Source organism: Balearica regulorum, chromosome 6 (genome assembly GCF_011004875.1).
Source record: "Balearica regulorum gibbericeps isolate bBalReg1 chromosome 6, bBalReg1.pri, whole genome shotgun sequence".
In the NCBI taxonomy this organism is placed as follows: Eukaryota; Metazoa; Chordata; class Aves; order Gruiformes; family Gruidae; genus Balearica; species Balearica regulorum.
This window is the reverse complement of record NC_046189.1, coordinates 19,795,551-19,812,269: the sequence shown is the minus strand read 5'-3', so window position 1 is coordinate 19,812,269 and position 16,719 is coordinate 19,795,551. Positions and strand designations below refer to the sequence as shown.

At 41.5% G+C, this 16,719-nt stretch overlaps 1 long non-coding RNA gene across 3 annotated transcripts in view; it reads left to right on the top strand.

Annotated features, from left to right (window-relative positions):
- The window catches only part of LOC142602352 (uncharacterized), a 46,393-nt gene extending 30,971 nt beyond the window's left edge, over positions 1-15,422 (top strand). For all 3 annotated transcript variants that reach the window (XR_012836080.1, XR_012836082.1, XR_012836081.1), the window contains 3 exons: positions 1,645-1,946; positions 3,062-7,220; positions 7,537-15,422. This is a non-coding gene — a long non-coding RNA (uncharacterized LOC142602352). The remainder of the gene's footprint in view (positions 1-1,644; positions 1,947-3,061; positions 7,221-7,536) is intronic.
- Positions 15,423-16,719: the final 1,297 nt, after the last annotated feature.

Here is a 16,719-nt window from a genome sequence, read left to right as displayed (position 1 = left end):
CTTGGAAGCATTCACACTTTCCTATCTTCTCTTGAATCAGGATAATCCATACAGGTCCAATTGACCTGTATTTCTTCATTGCCATCAGGAGACCAGCTAACAAAATTGTTTGATTTTCATTGCCCATATAATTTGCACCATCAGCAGGAATACTGTGATTATTAAAATGAGAGCTATAGGTTGTGGAGCTAAGTTAAAATTTCCTGTAGCTGGAGGAGACCGTAGTGTAGCCTATAAGGATGTAGGATAATTAAGATCACATGCTGGAATCTAAGATACACACACACACAATCAGGCAGGTTTTACACATGAGGTAATTCACAACAATTTCTGGAATTTGGTCTGTACACAAACACCACTAGATCCCCTATATATGATTAGAGATTGATTAGAAACAGAAGGAGAAATGTCATAGTCACATCTGGTTAACTTCTGAGCTAAGCAATTGTCTGAAGACTGGGAACTAATATCTTCACATATCTATTGCATATTGCAGTGCTATTTGCTGGCATTCTTCTGAAAAGACTCACTGGAATATTCCATTTTCTTTGGCAGTCTGTGTTCACAGATGCACATCTTTAATATCAGAAACAGTTGTTATACATTTCCAAAATTATCTGGTGAGCTTCTTGGTAACAAAAAGAACTTTTCCATCAAGTTGATGCATGTCTACATATCTTACATGTATGCAGTGTTTCCACCATGTGCTGAAGTTAAGTCATTTAAAAATACCTCCAATACAGTAGTATACAAACAGTGCATTTATTTTAAAAATATTTTCCATGGAAAAAAATTGTATACTTTGTTGATCCATCTTTGCTTCTGTGTTTTATAGGCACCATACTTGTTTCAACCATACTTGTAAACATATGTATATTTTAAAGTTACAAGTACAGATATTGATATTTGGTGGTCTGTTAAGCACAGTCAGTCTCAGTGAGAGGACGTACAGTCCTCCTCATCTGGAGAAACCTGACCGTGAGAGTGCCACAACCTCCCAGGGCCCCTCTTCCAGTATTTCACCACCCTCAGGGTAAACAGTTTTTCCTAATCCCTGATCAGAACGTCCCATGCTCGGACTTCTGCGGATTGCCTCTTCCCTGCCCTTGTGCACCTCTGAGGAAAACCTGGCTCTGTCTTCTCTGTAGCCTTTTACGGGGTATTTTTAGACAGCAATAAATCCCCCTGCCCTCTTGGCCTTTTCAAGGCTGAAGAATCGCAGCTCCCTCAGCCTCTCCTCGCATGCTACTTGTTCCAGCCTCCACTGGATTAGCGCCAGTAGGTTAATGTCTGTCTTGTACTGTAGGAGATACAGTAATTAAATTCATACCTTTCATTTACAACATCTATTTTTGTTCATGTACTTACTGATAGTGTAACTACTTTTAACTTGTTCTACATCTGTACCTTCTTTGTGAGTTTTATCCTGTTCAGTTTAGTTGGATGGGCCCCTACCTCAGCTTTCAATTTTCCTCCTCTGCAGTCCAAATCTCTATCACTGCCGGTTCTTCAGTTACCTCTCTTGCCACTAACCAGATAGCCCATGTTTCAGCTCATTATAGGCTTTTCAAGATTAAAATTTAGACTTGTTTTTTTTCTTTGAATTTTGCAAAATCTTGTTCTGCTTCCTGGATACATCTGCAGGAAGCTGGAACCCAAGGGTATGGTCCCCTCTGACGAGCTGAATAGCACACTGGCCTTGGACCAACAAAGTTTGCTAAGGCGAATACTTCCAAAGAAGATCCAGGATTTGAAAACTAGGAGAGTAGCAGAGCTCTGCTGAATTTGCCTCCGCAAAATTTCTGACAGCACTCTGCAATATCCCGGCATGGAGTGCTCCTGCATTTCCTCTGCAGTCAAGGAGAACAGAGGATACTCAGGACTTCTGCCTTTTGAAGGATCAAGCTCTTGAAGAACCCCCACCGTTAGGAATATGACCTCTTCAGGTACTTAAAATTATTTAATTAGCATTATAAACATTAGAAAAAATACAGTTGACAAATCATTCTAGCAAAAGTAATGGAGCTGGAATTGCAGGTCTCACAGAATTTTCTACAAAAGATAGTGTTTCTGAAATTTGTTTTTTAATTGTTTTAAAAGGCTGTATAAAGAAGGGAAGCAAGCAAGCTATCAGGCAGTAGGTTTTTTTCTCCTCAGTGGTTTTTGTGGACTAAGAATACAGAGAACACGTAGCAAACATCTTGCTATTAAATTTGCCTGTGACAAATAGTGCAGCTGCATGTAGTGTGCAAGAACATCTGTAGAATCATGACACATGCAGAATCCCCCACACTAAGAGCGTGACATTATACTGAAAACAATTCAGTTGTAAAAGAAATATAAATCCATTTTATATAATCCTTCTCCACCTTCTCCTCCCCCTTCTCTTTTGAATTATGTTAACTAAAGGATTCTGTCACTCCTTCGTGGCATCAGTAAAAATCACAATATAAAAGTGACTAAGCATTTCGGAATTGTCCCCTTCTTTCATTAACAGCTAGAATGCAAGTATGTCTTTCCTGAAAAAAACAACGTTTAAGAAAGAATAACCAGCGGCAGAAATGCACTAGACACCAGAGCTTACTCCAAGTGGAACTTGACACAGTTTGCAGATGCAATTTAACTCTTCAGAAATCAAGGGGTGATTTTGTGCGGTCGTTCAGTTCAAAGTGAGCAGTAGGATTGCTACCAGTCTTTACTTGACCCATGTAAATGACTGCATGAAGTACAGTGATACAGAAAAATATGTCTAAAATGTATAGATTTGTAAAGTAAGGGGAATCTCCCTGCCTGAAATATTTTCTTTGCAATCTTTAGATTTATTAAAGTGAGAAATTTTATAACGGCAACGCAAACACTGATTTTTGTGTAAGTCTCAGGGTGGCTAAAGACTGTGTGATGATAATGCCATGACAAGGCAAATGCATGTGTGGTGTTAATGCCTGGATCATCATTAACGTGTTTCTTTGGAAACATCTTGCTTTCAGTCGTTAGGACAGCTCAGGCATGATAACTACATGACGTTCCGAGAACATTTACGTATCCTTTATGCATACTGCAGGGCAAGAGTGAAGCTGGAAGAGTCAGCCAGCTGGGTCATAATTTTCAACTCTATGCCCATTAAATTCCTGCAACCTAACTGCAAAAACACAACCCTTGAGAGAGATTTCCTTAATTATTTTATTGATAGTGTATATTTTGAGTTTACTGACTTGCTGATACTATTTGGTCAAGTCCTTTGAACTCTGCTTCATTCGCCATCCGGACAAAGCCTTGTTTTCCTATTTCAGAGAGACATACTGTGCGTAAAAGAGAAGGTTTTTAAAGCGCTCTGCTGATGGAAAAGATATGCAAGTACAGCTGATACCACCTGACAACATTTGCTTACTATTAAGGGTATATTTATCTCAATTAAATTAGATATGATTCCTCATTTAATAATGCAGTGATTTTTAACATCCACTTCCCAGTTTGCATGTTCAGTATCTGCTTGCACAAGATATGTAATCATGTGCAGCACCATAGCGGAAAGGAATGTCATACGCCCTGCAAAGCAGTTACAGAGTTGGAAAATGCTTTCATTAACATTTCAGTATCCCTGACTTTCACCTGGCCAGATGTTACTGCCATCAACTGTGGCCATGCCAAGCTAGAAATGAGCGGCTGGGTGATGCATCCTGCTTGCCCCAAGTTTCACTGCAGTAAACCTTCCACTGCTGGTGCTTGTGTTTCACCTGGTCCAGCAGATGCAAACAGCTCAATGTAGTCCTGCGCTCCAGTTAGTTAATAATGCAAATAGCGATACAATTTTTAACAAGTTAGCACTATAAGGAGTTGTGGAAAAAAGTACCAGGGAAAGATACATTTCTATGGTATGTAAAAGAAAATACCTTAACTCCCTTCTTGCAGCTTTTACTTTAAATAAAAGAGTTTTATGGTGATTTTAAAAGTTTTATTTTATTTTTCTTGTGATGGAGACAATGATTCTTGGAGAGCAGACACATACACATGGATACATTCACCATGGATAAGTGATTTGAAAAATACAGATTATTAAATAAATACAATTCTAAAAAATAACATATTCGTTTTAGACTGAAAGGAGCCAAATTCAGCATCATAATGATTATTATTGCAGCTGATCTAATTCTTTCAGTTGTTTGTCTTCATTTCTATTTCTGCTGCTGTGAGACTCGTTTACATCTTCTCAGCCAGAAGAATATCCCGAAGGAAATTACTGTCAGCAGCCAAAAAGAGTATCAGTACTTCATCCCTAAAGCACTGTCAACTTAATTTTAAAGTAATTTTTCTGCTTTACAAGTTCAGGCTGAAGTGGTAAGTTTGCAAATCCATAAATCAAACCATATTAATAAACGTAATACATATCTCTTTTTCAAATAATCTATTTTCCTAAAACTTGGTTGTAAGCGTAGATTTTAGTAATTAAATCTTCAATTACTATGAACAGGAGAAAGAAGTAAAATTGTGAACTGTATTCTGTACGTCATAGGAAGGTCTAAAATGGAAAAGCTAGCTAACTGCTGCCTATTCACTGCACATCCAGGTTTATGACGGACTATTTCCTACAATTGTTTCTGGCAGGAGCCTTATACAGGCCATGTCAGCCTCCTTCACTGAAGAAAAATGTTGGGGTGCAAACCCCTGGTTGGTGGAGCTAGCTGTTGAGCAGAAATACCAGGATGGCACCCAAAGCATCATACCTCAAAGCGTTCCCAAATTCAGGTCATACCTGCAGTGCATCATGTGGATGCGGATGCGTTGTGCCATCTGCATGTGGAGGTGCTTAAAGGCTTCACGGTGCTCTGATGAAGTTGCTGTTTGATTTGCAGTTGTTAGCACTCGTGTTTCGGCATTCAGGCAGGGAAGCTGCGTGCTGCTGAAGACAGCAAAAAGCCGACAAAAAGTAGCAAGTACATCCAGGAGCTTGAACCTTAGTGAAAGCTCTACTGGATGACATGTCTGTGCAAGGCAGCTCCTCCCTGAAGGCCAGGCCCTGCAGGCAGCTGACTGAGTGCCCTTTGCCTCGCCTCGCCTCACCTGCAGAGCCTCTGATGCAAAAGGCCTAGGGCCAGGAGAAGGAATTCATTTTGCATTGCTTTGAATACCTTAGGATTCGATGGTTTCAGGTGTGGGGTTTTGCTGAAATTGGTTGTAATGATGAAGGTCGTTTATGAATTCAAAAGCTGAATCTAAACTGGTGTTCTGGTGGCCTCTGAAGCCTAGGAGTGTTCTGCACAGCTCTTGGATGCTTGTCATGGGTGTATTAACATCTCTGCATCCACAGTTCAGCTCTATCTACTGGCCATAAGCAGATTTAACAGATTCAAAACGGAAAGCAGATTTGCATACAAGGGGTGACTTGTAGGCTAACGAATGGTACCTGGGAACGCTGAGGTAATTCTGTTCCTAGCTGTGTTCTGACTCTAGAGCCATCTTCTGGGTTGTAGTGACATTCTTCTAGATTTATAACATAAATGAATTTACCTTGTGTGTTCCCCTAAACACAGTGAGGTGCACATGTGCGTATTTGTGTATATCAGGCTCAGCCTGCTGAGGCTGGTAAAAGGTACGCTGTGCTGCCAGGTCTCCAGCATGTGCAAGTGCTGTTCCAGGGCCTGTGACAGATGTGAGAGTAGCGCAGACACTCCTGAAATGTCCTCAGTCTGGGCTTTCCAAACGTTTCCAAACTGACCTCACATATCCCGAGTAGCAATGAAGCTGATTCAAGTTCTTTAGGTCTAAAAGTCCCACTTAGCAAGCAGATTTGGAAGCTTTCTGTGGAGAATCAGTGAAAAATCTGGTGAAACCTACATCCCTGAGTGCAAGAACAGCAGCCTGGCAGTCAGTGTGAGTGCAGTCCCATTTCTGCTCTTTTGCACACTGGGGAAAAAATGTGCAGAATTCATTGTCCCAGGACAGAGCTTATTGCCACAGAAAGAGTGAAACCTCAGCATGCAGTCAGACTCGGCACCGCAACTAGCGTTTACTGAATAGCAGCCACTTTCTGAGTCTCTACACACTATGAAAATCCTCCTTGAATCAAATGCTCCCAGGGGAGCCAGAAATTAAAGATGCTTTTCCACCCTGGGCTGGTGCATACCACTAAGATCAATACTCAGCATAAAGAGCTTTCTGTGTGTCAATGCAGTGTGGGGGTGGCAGTCGGAGGGGGGGGACACTCGTCATAACAAGCAAAACCAACAGGCAACATGTAAGGTAACATGAGAAAATTAAGGTAGCAATAAAGAAGAGGTGGAAGGTATGGTACTGAGTGGGGCACTGCGATGGCTGAATTCGAAAGTGTTTTGCTTCTCAGCTTGAACTTTTTAATTAAGGAATTTCACAGTAATTTTGACTAAGCTTAAAGAGTAATAATTTCAGTGCTCTGCCCCACTAAATACTTCCTTGCAGTCTAACTAAGCAGCAAAGATCGGAGCTGAAGGAATTCAGTGCCGCGGCGTTAACAGCACTTTCTCTCCAGCCTGCGCTGTAGGTAAGTGCCGCCCCATGGCAACCTTCTTGGGGTCAAGTGATTTAGAGAGCGCAGGCAAGACAGGTAGCGCAATAGGCTGGGGCTCAGATCCCTGTACACTCAGACACAATCCTGAGTAGCAGAGGCCGTGAGGAAATATTTTCTGTCATTTACTAGAGGGGCAGGGAGGGAAGGGAGGACGCCTGGTAGCTGTAGGAGGGGCAGTAGGTACAGCTAAACTAGAAGGAGGGGAAGGGCTTGGGAATATAATGAGGAGGTGGGGGAAATGACACTGGAATAAAAGGGTGAGTGAGTATATGTGAGATACCCACTCATCCTGGCCTCCCTCTGTTCAAAGCACTCCCTCAAAGGGTGGGTACAAGACTAGAATTGAGGGGATGGTTGTCAAAATATTTCCATAAGGAATATAGTGTAATAAATCAGAGAAAAAGGGCAGAATGGAGGCAAGGAGCAAACGGTAGGAGAATTATTTTTATTCTAAGTGAATGATTATGTCTCCTGGGTGATTACACATCAGGATGGTGGTGTGCTGGGGAGGACTATTCAGCTAGATAGAAAGGAGTGCTCAAATTGCAATCATTGAACTACAGTGCGTGCAAGGGTGTAAATAAGGTAAGAAAGGATCAAACAGACAAGTAAAAATGCAGCTAGAGTCAAGGTGTCCAGGGCATGGCAATCCTCGGGAGTGAAGATAACTATCATACAGGTGTAGGAAGACAGCTTTCAGAGGAAGATACTTTGAATACTTGCAGAACATAATCAGAGATATAGCTGATGGAGAAAATAACAGACTATTAAAAATCCTTTGAACATAAATAACTTGCCAGTACTGGGTCAAATACAAGAGCGATCATTTCTTCCAAGTTGTCTACCAAAACAGGGCCTCCAGCAAGAAATCCCTGCTGTATAACATGCACCTATATAAATCATACCAGTATAGGGCTGGTGCAAGACAAAGGATGTAATGAGCTTAAAGGAGGAAAATGCTTTAGCAGAGATGCTATGGTTCCTGGGGCATTAAGAAAACACCTTGTGCAACATTAGGAGTTCAGAAAAAAATAGCTGCCACGTTTCCTCGATAGCTCAGCAGATGTTTTTACTTTCACTTGTACTTGTAGCTGCCAACTATCTCTTTCCCTTTTTGACTCAGGTAAAAAACTTTTAAATCCGAACCAGGTTTCACTTCTATCCATTTGATCCCTGGAGCTGGGAGTTGATCAGTATATGCCAATGATGACGATATATGTAAGACCAGAGGCTTTCTGTGGGGCCATGGTATTGCTAGGCACCGCCATCACTTTTCTGTTCAGCAATTGTGTCATCCATCCACACAGTGACTGGATCAAGACCTTCTGTTCCTGGAATGGGGACCTGGAATAATTAGGGTTAAGTTTTAAATTCCTAGTTACAGAAGCTGGTCTGTCTCAGGATTCACTCACTGGTTTTTGTAAGAATAAGCAGCATCAGTGGGAAAAAAACATATCATTTCTCATCACTTCACTCAGAAGTCAGGGGAAAAACAGATGAGGATTCCTGCACTGAATCCAACAGTCCTTATTTTGCCTCCAAGAGGTTATTGGGAGCTTAGTGCTGGGGAGTTTCTGAACTCATCTTTGCTCCATGTGGAGCAAGGTCAGCAATTACTATGGGAACCTTTGCTAGTTGTGCTTTCAGATGTTTAAAATTACAGTTATATTGCTTTATTTACATGCTTGTATTTTATTTCCAGGTGTTTTATAAGAAGGTTACATCACAGTACCTTTTTTCCATGTGGTGATGGGAGACTGTTCTAACACTCCTATCTTCTGCTGCCCAGGTACCCTCCACTGAAGCAATCCTTTGGTACCGTGGAGAGTCACACAGTGCTGATCAGATCATGTGCAGCCTGTTACATCCACTAGTAAATGGCAATATAGCAAGGAAAAGAGAATACTAAAGCTTTGGTACTGTGGTTTCGTGTCCCCGACAGTCAGCGTGGTAAGTTGGAACAAACTGCAAAGCCTCTATTTTCCGTAGCAGCCTGGCATTTAGAGAGACCCAGGATATGGAGACGGTAACTGCCACTAGACGCCATTCCCTCCCTTCCCCAGACCCGCTTTCTGGCCAAAGTTAATGATTCATAAGATTCTGCACTGATTTCACTGCGAGCTTCCACATTTACATAAGTAAAAGCTTATGCAGCTTCTGCAGGGAGATTCTTAGTGAAATTGCAGTACAAAACATTGGTATTATGTAATTAGAGTAGTTCATAGTAACTTAAATGAAATTGTTACTTTAAACTTGCACTAAGTGGCTCACAATGGGACTTTTGTATGACACACCTACAAAACAAATGAGTTAATCACAATATGTGTCATTTTTAATTTTTCTCTTTCATTTTTCTTTCAGTCATTCTCTCTTTGTAATTAGCATGAGGACTATCCTTCAGTCAAAACTAGCCACCTGGAAAGTTTCAGCTTGTAATATGCAGCTTTTTTTTGTGAATTATGAATGTGCAAAAAAGAGACCTTTCTCCCCACACCCCCTTCCTTGCATAATTCAAATATGAATGAATGAATTTTATTCAGGCTTGCCAAAAAAAAAAAAAAAATCATATTTCAGCTGATAACAAGCGTGAAACATTTCAGATGAAAGGGATTATTTTTTTTTTTTTTAGAAAGAATATTATGAGCATGGGAGAACAGCAGGTTAAGACGGAAGTCTCAGTGCAGCCTTAACTATAACAATTGCTAGCAAGCAAATACTATATCCAAGCACTAAATCTTGCTTTGTGCTGCCCTGGTGCACAGTAGTGGGGAGAGAATAGAATAATAAAAGCCGGTCCCCTTATGCAAACAGCAGGGCATAGCACTCAACAGAACACAAGAAGAAGGTGAGCCTGCCTACTGTTCTGGCTTGCTAACCATATTCCCAAGGTCTGTGGGTTAGTTGTCACCGCTAGCTCCAGCCAGCTAGCAAATGTACTTCAAACACTAGCAAGGGGCACTTTTTGGTCCTTTCCAGAAGAACACTTTACCAATTCATTGCCTCCAAATACACTGTTCTGTTAAAGTATTTGAAGGAAGTTCATATAAGCAACCTGGTAGTTTAACAGGTCAAAAAGGGAATGGAATAGCTGCTAGATTTTTTTCTGATTAACCATGTATTTTAAAAAATACAGAGCTGTGAAGCAAGCATTGTATGCAAGCCCTCACTTTCACCTTATTGCTTTTCAAGCAAAGTAGGCAGAGATTTCAGTTCATGCCAGTACCACTTTGGAAATGAACTATCACAGGAAGGAAAGGTTGCAATCTGGAACACATTTCTGCATTGCATTTTCTCTTGTTCCTAATACTGCTCTGTTGATAAGCGCAGCTCTCCTTTTTTACATAGAAAACAGGATTAAAGAAACATTCATTACTCATTGTTTATCAAAAAACTGCCCACTACTGTGGCTAAACAGTAGCGAGTACTTCCGCATTACCTTATGCATTCACATTGATTAGAGGATCAACAGAAAGGATTGTCATGTGGCAAGCCTGGACATAAAAAAAAAATCCCCTTCTATTCTGACACGAGTGGACTGTTGCAAGTTGAGTTTGGCAGTAAGCAACCAAAATTGAGTTGTCAGCATCCTCTTGCACAGTGGAAAAAGTTGTTGCTTTCTTGTGCAGATGCAAGAGTTTCTGTGGGAAAACAGAACATAATCACGGTTCTGAATGTCTCTGTGGATTGGTAATGTCTCTAATACATAGATCACTTGTGCAAATTCAGTCCCAGCTGGATGGGAAATTATTGAAAATGGTTGTTGTTTGATTGATATAAAATGAGTTGTCAGCTTGATTCAATGCCTCCAGGGCAGATGTCCACAGCATAATTGGCACCTGTCAGAAGCAGAGAATTCCTTGGTACAGAGTAACAACTACTCACACAACCACCCAAAATAGTCCTTGCGTGCCAGGGCTCAGAGAAGGCAGCAAGAAGAAACAGTTTCTACTTTTGGGACAGGATCTTTTAAGCCAGTAAGACATTTGACATGACACTTGATGCGAGCCTTTCCCTGGGATCCTGGCTAGACATGATCAGCTATCCTGCTGTTTGGTCAACCCTTTCCCTGAGAATTAGAGAAAATAGATACGTTTGCTCATTTGTTGTTATTATCACGGTAAGGGTCTATTTATAAAGCTTGGTTAAGAAAGAATTTTTTACATATTTGTTTATTATAAGAAATGTTGTAAACAACTTTATTTTCCTATTTCCTGAGCAGTTCTCCTCACAGCAATAACTTAACTTAACCATGCAATTAGGGAAATAAGAGAGTGTCTTCTCAGCAAAAAGCAAGGCAAAGAAACAGCCGGGACTGCCAGTACAGCCGTGTCAGTATTACACTCTTTGCTAATAGTAAACAGCGACCTATTGTTTGCCACAGGCTGGATTAAAACGGATTTTTTTTTCCTATAAGTCACCAAATAGCTGTCATATGGTTATTACTGCCTTTGACCGAATGTGGTACAGCTAACAACAGGAATGAATTCAATTTCCCATCACCAATCTGTCGAGCTGGCCACCTTCTTCATGGAGCTGGTGCTTTGGGAGGTACCAGCTGAAGGGCTTTCCATTAAAATTCATTTTACTGTCTTCATCTAGTGCATGGCTCAACTTTCCTTCTTTCCTTTCATCTCTGTTTCCTCCTTTAGATTATTTTTCATTATGCCTCCCCCCCCACCACACAGACACTTTGCCTTTCATCTCTATATGTATGCTATTCCAGCACTTGTCAGCCCCAGCAGGAGGGACATGGTAGAACCAAACAATATGATACGTTAGGTGGAAGAAAATATTATTATCAAACACCTTAGAACAATCATTTATTGTCACACTTTAAAGACGTCTGCTATGTTATTTATTTCATTATTCTGTATTAGGTACATGGTTTAATTTTACAGGCATTATTAATCACTAAAATATATTACACTTTCAGGCAGGATGTTAACATTTTAAATGCATTCATCTTGTTTCTTTAAACAGAAACAATGGGCCTTCTGCACTGCCCTCCCTCCCCTCTAGTCAATAAATCCTTTCTATTGATTCAGGAAATAACTCTAAGCACTGTTTTATATTTTAAGTTCCACTAGCCACACTCAGCCATATAATTTTGCTTAATAACAAATGGATCTTCTATTTTTACTGGTTACTACATGTTTGGTTATCAAACTCAGCTTGAAAGTACGGGGTAGAAGAGCACAAAACCTATAATGGCAGTGAGGCACCACAAGAAATTTCCTAAATGAATGTTACAATAAGATAAATATCTGTAAAAAGTGTATGTGCGTGTGTTTGTGTGTGTAAAAAGCAGCCTCATCAGTAGATGAATGATAAATGAAAAATCCATCAGTGAGTATGGATTCCCTTGAGCCAGCCCGGATGAACAGACAATATGGATTTTTGATAATTCATGGCTTTGCCATTATTTATTCTCTCCTGAATACCCATTGCAAATCTCAGAGAGATAATTAGAGAATTATCATATTGCTTAACTAAGTAGTGCAAATTGTATTATATTCTATGTATTCCAACCCAGGGCAGTATCATTAGCATTGTTTAATTGTTACAAATATAGTCATCGCATTTTAATAAATTGCCTTCATTGTCAATATCACCAATTGACTATTTCTCTTCTCGTAATGTTCCTGGATAGGTTAGTTACCAGGTAATCTTACAGTTAATATATACCACAATGAGGCAAAATGTAAGAAAATGCAAAGGTCAAAAACATGTTTCTATTATGAAAAAAATGAATGATAATGACATAATTTTTTCAGCTCATCAGGTTCTTTGCTAAGTGCCTCTGTTATTGCCAGATCAGTAGTGTATAACAAAGAAGTGCTTTCTGTAGGCTGCTTCATTAGCCTGCCCTGTAGGACCTCACCTCAGACCTTTCACTAATCTGTTGGCCAGCTCAATAGCCTTGTTAGTTCTATTCACTTCTTCCTGGCAGCGGATTTTCTCAGCTGTAGCTCTCTCAAAGGCAGTGGTTAAGGCAGCCAGGATTGTGTCTAGTTCCTTCAAATAAAAACAGTGAGAAACAACTTTGGACATTGTAAGAACACATAAAAATATTTCTGCTGTCCCATTTTATATTTCTGAAAGTTAAATTAGTCAGTGCAAGAAAGATGTAAACATTAACCGTGCTCAGAATTTTGTCTAGGTCACACTCCAAAGGTGGATTCGGGAAAACCTGGGAAAAAAACGTGGCTGGTTGTCTGGTTTCCCCCACTTGTTCAGAACTGTCTTCAAAATGGAATTCCAAACTTGATCTTGATCAGTAAAAAAAGGAATGTCACCTTATCCCAGAGAATTCTGAAATGAAGTGAAATAGAATATATTTCTTATCACAGCTGTATATACTCTATAGGAGATCAAAAATGCTGCCAAGATGGCTGTTTGGAAGCTGAAGAGAACAGAAAGGTTTAAAGATGATAGATAAAATAGTTGAAAATGCACAAGCCAGTGTCCTTTGCTGACTTTCAGTCAGACTGTGCTTCCCAGCACACAGACTGTTTCTGAAAATACAGCCTGAAATCCCCAGCCACCTTAGGTTTGGGAGCAAGCAGCTCAGTGTCAGGTCCATCAAAGCATTTAAGCACACAAACAGTCCCACTGGGTCAAAGCCTTAGTTACTCCCAGAGGGAGGAGTGGAAGATAATTCAGCATGGATGACTGAGCACGAGGACAAGGCAAGAGCGACATGCGACTCGGGAGAGTTGCAGGCAAAGCACCCAAATGACTCTGAGTGCCAAAGATGAACTGGCCGGGGGAGCTGATACAGGAAAGGCCAGGAGGGTGCTGTAAGACCCCAGGGCAGTGGGACACCCAAGAAGAGGTGTCCTTGGCTGCATGCGGGCAGAGCAAGCGGCTGGAGCCCGGGGCTGTCCGGGCAGCCAGCGAAACGCAGGTGAAAGAGGCACGATCCCTCCAGCAGTAAACGCTGTTCAGCAAATAGGTGTCCATGCAGCTTTCCCCAGGGAAAGTCAGAGCTGAGCGCAGCTCTCAGGAGAGGGCTGTGTTTTATCCCAGCTCTGCTGCTGCTGAGCTCTGTGCGCCTTGGGGACATCCAGGGCACGTTGCCGGGAATCTCCCCAGGGTGATGCTGAATGAATGCCTCAAAGCGCCCTATGGCTTCCTGCCTCCAGGACAGCATGAGGCAGTACCTCTGCGTGTCACAGGACATAAAAAGGAACTGGCTGATGGGACAGATGAATATTTTATTGGGAAGGTTTGGAAAAATAGAGTAAATTACAGAACAAACATTTCTAAATGAGGCCCAAAGATACCCTTTAAAGACTGGCCCAGTAAGAGTTTGCAGCACCTGCCAGCCTACAGGGACTCAGGAGCGAGCAGAGCCTGGGAGCAGGGACACGTTACCTCCTGCCTTCATGTGTCTCCGTGCAAGGCGAGAGCAGGCAGCCCGGTGTTAGAAACATGCCCTGTCAGCAAGGCTGAGTGAGGCACATGGACCGAATCCTGGCTCTCCTTCCTGCGCAGGGAAGATCCAGGCACTGACTGGGAACTCGCTGTGCATGAAGACAAGATCCACTATGGTCCCACGGCATGTCATATGGCTGCAGAGGCTGGGGATGTGGCCCAATCATTCACCTGAAACTATTAAAAATGTTAGTGAGTGACAAATTATACTGGCAAATACCTTTACTTTAGACAATGAATCATTCTGGAAATACCTCAGACAGAGAATGGTATTATAAATGATTGAACTTTAAAGGCTTCTAAAATGACCAAAAAAAGCTTTTAAAACACAACTAGTGGTCCTCACTGTAAAGTTCAGGTCTTTGGGCCAGCCAGGATTCCAGCTTTCCCCGAGATTTCAGTCTCCCACTGCAGTGCACTCCTACAGAGCTTGTTGCTTGACAGGTATATACATTGCCCATACACAAATGACGGCTGTCAAATGGGCAGCAATAGGTCTGCAAGTGAGATCAAGGCTCAGCACTTAGGCACTGAACCTAAGGGGACAGAGAGAGAAAAAAGTGGAAAAGCTACCTGCTGTGCCAAGCATGGATGCTGCAGCTCGCATGGTGGGGAAGCAACTTGCTTGAAGCTGTTTCTAGCAGGTCATTCAGGAATCAGGAATGATTTTTTTTTTTTTTTTTACTGTGGTTTTGACTCTACTGAGCCAGGCTGAAACACATGGTGTGCTACCCTGCCCTCAGACCATTCGAAGTTCAGCAAGTCTTCTTGCAGAAGAATAAAATAAAAAGGAGATGGTTGAAGCAAAAATATAAGTGGACAACAGAGACATAAAAGATATATACGTGCTTAAACAATGGAAGAATAATTTCAGTTCATGCAGGTCAAACCCAGGACTTGTGGAAGGTGCCAGAGGCAGTGAGAGTGGTGGCGTGTGGATGGACAGGAGCCACACGGGGAACTGGAAGTTGCCAGGTCCTCCACACAATTTTTCAAGGTTCTATCATATGAAACACTGCGCGCCAGGAAAGGTACGCAGCTCACTGTTGGGTACCATTTCTTCCCTCTCATCTTTTTCTACTTCATTTGCCATGAGCACCCCTTCTCAGTACCCCTGCTCAGCTGGCAAGTTATCTGTCATGTGGAATGGATTTGGGCAAGGACAGAGAGGCCAAACTGCAGGTGAAGGGCAGAGCCGCACAACACTGCTCCCTGTTCAAATGGAAGCCCAGAACAATCAGGCCCTTAATGCGTTACAATTCATTTGACTATCCACGTTTTTGACTTTCTGTAAATAATGTGCTAAATGGATAAAAGAAGATACCATTTTTCCTTCTTTCCCCTGAGTTACTGATAACAAGACAAGTTCCTTCCCTTACAGTTTGTGCATATAAATGTGATTAATGTAAAAAAAAAAAAAAAAAAATTAAAGTGCCAAAATCTCTCTCTCTCTCTCTCTCCCCCTCTCCCTCTCTCTCTTTTTAAAGCATTGCCCTTTTCAAAACAAGGGGAAATTCAGTATAGTTTCAGTGCCACAGTGATCAAACAGTGTCACATCACTATGGCAATTGCTGCCCAGGCCAGGAATACAGATCAGCTTTAATTGTGCAACGCCTTATTGCTGGTGCATGTCAATCAGAACCTATGAATTGAGAAAAATTTGCTCTGTTCATTCTGTTAAATGATGTATCCAATTAAACCTGTTAGAATTCATGATCTTCAGTCAAGGTTAAATGAAAGTAGTTACTCCTGTCAGCTAGGTGATTAAATGCTGCCTACATCAGGCACATTTATGTGCAAAATTAAAATTTTGGTATAAAGCATGAATCTTTATGCATGCCAGTTAATTATCTTGCGGTTCCTCCATTTATTAAATGCCCACTGCATTTCTTCTTAATCATCAGCTTCCTTTCAAAACTTATTTCATACTCTACATTATACCAAATTTCAATGTTTAAAATGAAATGCTTTCTCAATGAAAACTTCCTCTTTTCAAGGGCTTGGCTGTTGCTATGTTACTAAAGATGGCCATTAACAGTTTTTTTGAGTCATTATGCAGACGGTCTATTTGTGTTGTTTTGTTCGATTCTGAGAGAGCGTGATAGGAATCCCTCGAGTTGCTGCTGTCGGGCAGTTCCTCCTTCCCAGAACTATTTGAGTTCTGCTGCACATCAGCCAACTTCAGCACACGACCAGGCAGCAGTAAAACGAACCGTGGTTGTGCTGCTGCTGCTTTCTTGCACAGGGATGGAGGGACAACGGGGCAGTGTGGCACCTCAGCAGCAGGGCCAGCAAACCCAGGCTGGACCCGCAGGTGCCGCCGACCCCACAGCCTCCAGGCAGGGCACTCCTGATGCCCCATGCTGTGGGCTCAGAGGGTTGGTGCCCTTTCTCCTGCCAGCCTGCAGAGCTGTATCTGTATTCCCTTTGGTTTGGCAATGTGATGTGTCCTGTTTGCCCTAGGCAGCTACCACATTGCAATATCATATTTTAATTAGAAAAAAAATTATGTGTTGCATGCCTGAATTAAATTAAATTGCGCAGTTATATTTATAAGACACAGTATTGGCAGGATTTAAATGCTATGTGAATTGAAGAACCAGAATACAGGTGTATTATAGTGATTTGTAGCTGAAACGTTTGCTAGAAACACATACAAAGCAGAGCAGTACCAAATGCTAATTTAATACCCTAAGACAACGCTCCATGCTCTTACAAGCACAATTTCACATATTCCATGT